We start from the raw sequence: 7,500 nt of genomic DNA, 5'->3' as shown, positions 1-7,500 counted from the left end.
TGAATTTGCACTCCTTGTTGTTGTTTTGTTTACTTTCTGCAGAGAGGTGTTTAAGATAAAAACAAATATAAAAAAACAAGTATTAATTTCTAACAAAAATTAAATAAATAGAGATAGTTATACATGTAATTATTAAATGTCTTCAGAGGGCTGTAAATTTACACAATTGTGGTCTAGAATTAATTTTAAGAAAATAAAAGTAGTTAAAAAGAGAAGTCAGGGGATGATTTTTATCCCATAAATTAAACTTCAATACAGGTGTTTGAAAAAAAAAATATCTATGCCTATTTAATAAATTAATGCTGTCAAATTACATATGTACTCAAAGTTTGCATTAGCACTTTTTAAAAAAAAACAAACAAAAACAAACAAACTTGTCATTTCAGTATGATACATGTATTCAGAGGATTTTTTTTCCTAATTGAAAAAGCTAATACAATGCTTAAAAAAGAGCACTCCATGCTATTTTTTACCACCCTCAAATAAAACCTAATAATTTATTTAATGACCATGAAATAAAATTATTCTACCATTCTTCTGTTACATAAACAATGTGAACAATTATTCAGGGATTTATTTATGAATTAGTTTTTAATTTATAAACAAGTTATTAAAAGAGTACATTTATTTAAAAAATAAACATTTGAAAATATCGGGAATTGCGACTTGTTTCTTATTTCTTTTGTTTGTGTTTACCTGGTCGGTTAATACAATGGGATTGTATAAAATGGTGTCAACATCTGAGGTTTCAATCGCCTTTGGGCATAATTAACAGGAAGTCAATGCATGTTATTTGGGTATCAGTGTTACACATCACTGAACACGCTGGTCAACATTGACACTAATTTCAATCTATGTCCTGCAAAAAAATCTTAGTTTCAATAATTGTGTATAAATTTATTTCGGGATTAATTAGTTTTGATCATAATCTTAGGGTTCCATTTGCGTGATTTACAGATGTACACTCGAACATTTATATAATAAAACACTTAAAACTGAGAATCTAAAGATAATTAAATTGGGAAGTCATTGAAAAATAATCATGACTGAAATATAATACTTGGCAATGTTTAACGAAGAATTTTTCAAAAGCTCCAATACTTAAGAAAAATGCATTCAGAGTATAGTATGGGAATCGGCCTTGCTCTATAATTATTATTATCAATTTAAAGCTAATTCTGGTATAAAATATACAATTCAAGTTTAATTTTCTATATATAAAAAAATAAATATGTTCATGTTATTAATAGGTGTGAACGTCTTCTTCATTCAATAATTATAATTTGTTTCTATATGCGTACTGTGATTTTCTTAACAGTTCAGAAATGACTGTCGCGTAAGAATTGTAAATATTTGTTGATACTACTCAGAAAGAATTGCTCATCAATTTCAACTGCCTTTTATATAGTTACATTGTTTATTGGTAATCTCATTCTGAGTAAGCTCCGCCCATTAAATTAATTAACCCCGCCCACTGGGACTGCTGGGACTGCTTTCTGGGACTGCTGGGACTGCTTTCTGGGACCGCTGGGACTGCTGGGACCGCTGTGGGACTGCTGTGGGACTGCTCTGGGACCGCTTTGGGACCGCTGTGGGACTGCTTCAGCAGTCCCAGAAAGCAGTCCCCGGGACTGCTCTGGGACTGCTTTGTGTCAGGTTGGGTCTGGTTGGTACTGTACATGTAAATGACGGCCTTCTTCTACAGTTTTTGCTAAATTTTGTCATAGCTAGTTCATCAGAAATTTGAAGTCGAGCTACATAGCTGTGCAGTCACATGTCAGAATCTGTAGGCTGATTGCCGCTAAATATCAGAAAACTTGAGACATGCCTTATGTGTATAATGTTTATGCTATCTTTAAATTTAATGTAACCTATTTGGTTTGATCAGATGCATGTATGGTCCTATAAGACACTGTGACATCTGCAGGTAAAATCACTAATTTTCAAGAGGGTTTCATTGTCGTTTTCTTGCTATGGAGAAACCCATCTAAATTTTGTACTTCACAAAATGTTAAGAGTTTCAAAGAGTATTTGTAATGTTTCTTCATTCCAGAAATTAAATCCCATGAACTAGTATCTTTTCCTAAAGTAGTAAAAAAGTTGTCCCCTTAAAATAAGTGTGATTTTACAGTATTTGGTACAGTATTTACTGTTTTATTAATTGATATTAAGAATTATTTTATATATGAAGGAAGATAATATTAAGTCAGGTAGATATCTTACCTGTGGAGGAAAGGTGTTGTTTTAAAAAGAAATATTAATAATAATTAAAGAGTTGCTTGTTTTTTCCTCGTGGATATCCTGTATTTCAGGATCTTTGAAAATCTTCTAGTTCTTCACTTTATGAGAAATTTCAAGAAATTGAAATTTTTTATTGTGTTGCATAAGTATCCTTCATTACAATAACAATTTTCATAAAATGATGATTTGGAGTTCTTCTGTTGTAGTGTACAGTAGTGCAAACACAAGGGTTTTTTTTTTTTTTTTTTTTAAATACATGCGTGTATTTTTCTGTTCTTGAGGTCAGAGATGACTACAGTATACTGAACTATACTATGTCAGTGTCTTCAATTTTTTTTTTCTTCCACTGATGGAAATAGCTTAATTTAACCGATTATAGATATATTATTTATGTCAGTTTTTCAAAAGTTCTTGAAGTTTAATTTGAAAAAAAAAAAAAATTGTGGCTTGTCATCAATGAGTCACAAAATACCTGTCTTGTGTGATCTACTCTGTTTTTTCCTTGCAATCCCATAAAAAAGAATTTGAAGAAATTCTTGTTCCTTAAAATGGAGTAAATCCTGAAATTTAAAATTAACTTTGCTACATGTATATTGAGAATGTTCAAATTGATCAGTGAGAGATAAATGTATGCATTCTTACAGACAGGATCTTGTTTGTATCAGATTATTATTGTTTACATACTGACTAAATTTAGATATTGATTATGAAATGAAAAAAATTATCATGGGTTGAAGTGTGTAAGTATCTTTTTATGAAATATGCAGCATTTATTGCTGTTAGAAAAAATTCTAAGTCTTAATGTTGATCTTCGTGTTGCCGTCTGTAAATTTGTTCCTCAAATGTTGGCAAAGGTACATCATTAAAAAAGAAATTGAATTTAATTGTATTCATATATGTATATCAGAAATGCAATGTATTAAAAAAAAAAAATACATGTATACCATTCTATTTATAGTTTTAAAGAACTATCTACCCTTAGTAGTGTAATTGACATATATATAGACATATATATATATATATATATATATATATATATATATATATATATATAAATATACATATCACATGAATTAAATCTAGATTTTAAAAAAGGAAGAAAAAAAAGGTGTTGATCAGGTATATACACATGTATTCTCCTCTTTATAGTAGTACATATGTGTGTTGCAGATTGCTTCAATATTTTTTTTTAAAAGTCTGCCATTTCTTCTAATGCATAGATTTCTGTAATCCAGTTTTCCTGGCAGGTTTGAAACATTCATTTTAATTGTTTTTTATGTTTTGTCTCTGTCAGACTGTCAGTGGTTTTTTATTTTATTTTTTAAATCAAAATTATTTTCTGAAATTTCATGCTGCTTTTCTTTAGATACATGTATATGTAAATGTTTAAATGACTATTAATTATTGTGTTATTCTTAATAGAAATTTAAAGTTAAGTATTTTTCACCTTGCTGGATCCACCCTTGTTACTTTTGGATCCACCTCTCTCTATATGGGAATGTTTCACCATGACATTGTACTACAAATTATATCTCTTGTTTTCTCCCCCCACAAAGCTAAGGAAAGCTTGGTGGAGTTGGCCCACATTGTAACATGAAAAATGTGTTATTTGAATTCTCAAATAATAAAGATCTTTTTCTTATATGATTTGTTTTTATGTTTAGCTATGGATAAAATATGGATCTCCTTCACAACAGTAGCTGTTTCTTGATCCCCAAAACTGTTCATATTATGGTGGGGAAATGAGAAAGATTGTTTGTTGCAGTTAGATTAATTGTAGTCATAATACTTAGTGCTGATTTCACATCAAACTACGGATGCTGAGTGAATTGCGCGTGACAACAACAAAATAAAAAAAAAATTTAAAAAAAAAACAAAACTTTTAAATCCTATCAAGGACTCCCAACCCAATGTTGTACAATGTAACTACAACTTAGCACAGTCTATGATAATGATTTCAATCAAGTTTGTGATGAGACTGTGCATATAAAACCAAACTTAAAGATACATGTAGATAACCTATCAACATTATTCAAATATAAATCTATGAGAAATACGGCTGATTTCTGAAAAAATTAAGTTATTTATCCTTAACATGCGATATTGCCGTTATTCACTCATTGACTAAACATTTGCATAATATAAAGCAGAGATCAAAGATCGTTTCGTCTACGTTGTTCAAAGGGACATAATTTGAGTTATCGAACCTTGTAACAAAACTTAAATTATGCAAATTTCAAAAAATACAAAAAATCACAAGGAAGAATTGTATAAATAAGATGTCTCTGGGTGGTGGATGGTGGGGGAATATTCCTGATATATATACATTGACAAGTAAAAGAATTGTGCTGGTTTAAATAAGTGTTTGTTTGCAGCTTACTGCACTCTGCTGCAATGCAATACATTGTAATGCCAGGAAAATTGTCCAACTTGGTCAATGTATCGCATTGTAATTCCCGACTTAATTAACTGTTCTGTTGAATTAAAATATTCTTGTTCAATTTTTATCCAACGGTTATTTCAAGAAAAAAAATGGTTGAGAGTTGGCAGTTTTTTCAATGTTATTACTACAAATAGACTTGATGGAATAGATTTGTTTATAATTACTCAATAAAATTTAATAGCACTGTTCATTTACATTGTTATAGTTTAGTTTTACTTGATAATCTTAAATTTTAATGCAACATACATGCATATCCAAATTTACAATTTATAATAAATTGGCAAAAGACTTTATGATAAAGTTATCTTTTGCTGTTGTTTTGTTCTACTTAGGGTAGGCAAAAACTGTAAGAAACATATGGACTTTCGTGTTTGATTGATGAGTTCACATTACTCAATTGAACAAAGCATCGATTTACTCTGTAGAACAACATAACGCGCTTTCCAGTCCCGCTTAGCAGTACTTGCATAGTGAGATAAACTCACACCAAAACCAAACTTTACAGCGATATTATAATCACTTTGACTTTAACAATTGATCATTTTAGAATGACTCTCTAAAGTCTTATATAGTATACAAGCTTGCTGCTTGTTAGCATTGACTAAACATTTGCATAATATAAAGCAGAGAGCAAAGATCGTTTCGTCTACGTTGTTCAAAGGGACGTAATTTGAGTTATCGGACTTTGTGACAAAACTTAAATTATGCAAATTTCACAACGTACAAAAAACCACAAGGAAGAATTGTATAAATAAGATGTCTCTGGAGGGTGGATGGAGGGGGAATATTCCTTATATATATTGACAAGTAAAAGAATTGTGCTGGTTTAAATAAGTGTTTGTTTGCAGCTTACTGCACTCTGCTGCAATGCAACACATTGTAATGCCAGGAAAATTGTCCAACTTGGTCAGTTTTTTCATAACTGAATTAAAAATATGATTAAAAAATCCACACTTTTTGTTATAATATAGTGTTTAGGAAAAAAACTTCATAAACCTACTAGAAGATTTTTTACTTACATTTCCTTAAATATTTATTCGCTTTGATTATAATCCGAATTTGCAGTCAGTAATTATGTTGAAGGGCTTTTCATCAAAGTTACGTATTGCTGATTTCTTTATCGAACGACTAGTTTTGGGTTTACGGGAAACAAACACACACTTTTTGACTGATGAGTCAATTTTATATTTGTAAGAGAATTTATAAGAGGTCTGGTATAATCACTGTATTTAGTTACGTAGCTTGAAGTACCAACATAGCTTTATTTACCTCCCTGAGGAGCTTTATTTAGCTACTATATCAAACTTATTTCTTAAATTAGCATATTTCCCAGAAAGTGCAGAAAATTGCACTTTGATGCAGTGATAATTTTCAACTTTGAACTCATCTGAAAACAATTCATGAAAAAAAACACTCTTGGAGATGTGTCTTTTTCTGTGCAAATGCAATCAAAGTTATAAAAGTTCGAGGGCTACATACAACACTTAATTTGTGAGCAAACAGTTACTTGTTGAATGAAATAACAAAGAAAACCAGTTTTGGTTGACATGAGCACAATGTAAAGCAATCATACTTAATCACGTCTCATCGAACACAAGGTGGTGTACAGTTACTCAAACATTTCCTTAAAAGTGTTCAAACGCAGCAATGTTAAAACTATCTCTGCTTTAAATTGCTTTTTAAATAATACATTGGATAAATATTAGTAGACATTTACTTGCAATTTTTTTGTCTTTTTCAAATAAAACACAAAATCGTGAAAAGTTGCCCTGAAATAGCTAAATAAAGCTACCTGAGGTAGGTAAAGAAAGCTACGGTAGGTAATTTTAGCAACGTAGCTAAATGTACTGGTTGTACTCAGGTACTGGACTTGTTTAATACTGCTTATGTAAATAGGAATTGAACTGCACTTTATTGAACTGAACTACAATGCAATGTCTATGAAAAGAATATATGAAGTCCAATTTGTTTTCAATGATTTTAGTGAAAATATGGTTGTTCAAACTTACACTTTTTCTAATGCAGTTTTAAAAGATTCAGAAAAAAACCTCCAGACTGGATGGAATATTTTTTATTCACATTTTCTGATATGATTTTTTTTCTTTGATATGAATCTGAATTAACAATCCGGTAATTATATCAAAAGATTTACGATGAAGTAACATTTTGCTGAGCTTCTCTCTCTCTCTCTCTCTCAACGACACGATTTGGTATATAAAACATTGAAAAAGAATTCTCGTGTTTTACTTGGAGTGAAAATTTTGAGAGTGATGCAGCACCAGGAAGGATAAACGGAATTTATTCTGGTAACAGTACTTAGAGCTGATTTCTCATCAAACAACAGTTTCATTCGCTGATTCTTTTTTTAAACGAAAAACTGGTTTGGATATATACGAACCATCCGAGGAAATTTTGACTGTCGAGTGAAGTTCTTTCAATTGCAAGCTAGTTATTTCTGCTTTGAAATAAAGAGAAAACAGCACTGCAATGTATCGCATTGTAATTCCCGACTTACTGTTCTGTTGAATTAAAATATTCTTGTTCAATTTTTATTCAACGGTTATTTCAAGAAGAAAAAAAATGGTTGAAAATTTACAGTTTTTTTCAGTGTTATTACTAATACAGACTTGATGGAATAGATTTGTTTATAATTACTCAATAAAATTTAATAGCACTGTTCATTTAAACTGTTATATATAGTTTAGTTTAACTTGATAGTCTTAAATTTTAATGCAAAATATACAAATTTACAATTTATAACAAATTGGCAAAAGTTATCTTTTACTGTTGTTTTGTTCTACTTTTGGTTGGCAAAA

Source organism: Saccostrea echinata, unplaced genomic scaffold (assembly GCF_033153115.1).
Source record: "Saccostrea echinata isolate AGI-Se365-2 ecotype Australia unplaced genomic scaffold, CSIRO_AGI_Sech_v1 ptg000002l, whole genome shotgun sequence".
NCBI lineage: Eukaryota > Metazoa > Mollusca > Bivalvia > Ostreida > Ostreidae > Saccostrea > Saccostrea echinata.
The sequence above is the reverse complement of the archived record's forward strand: the minus strand, read 5'-3'. Positions refer to the sequence as shown.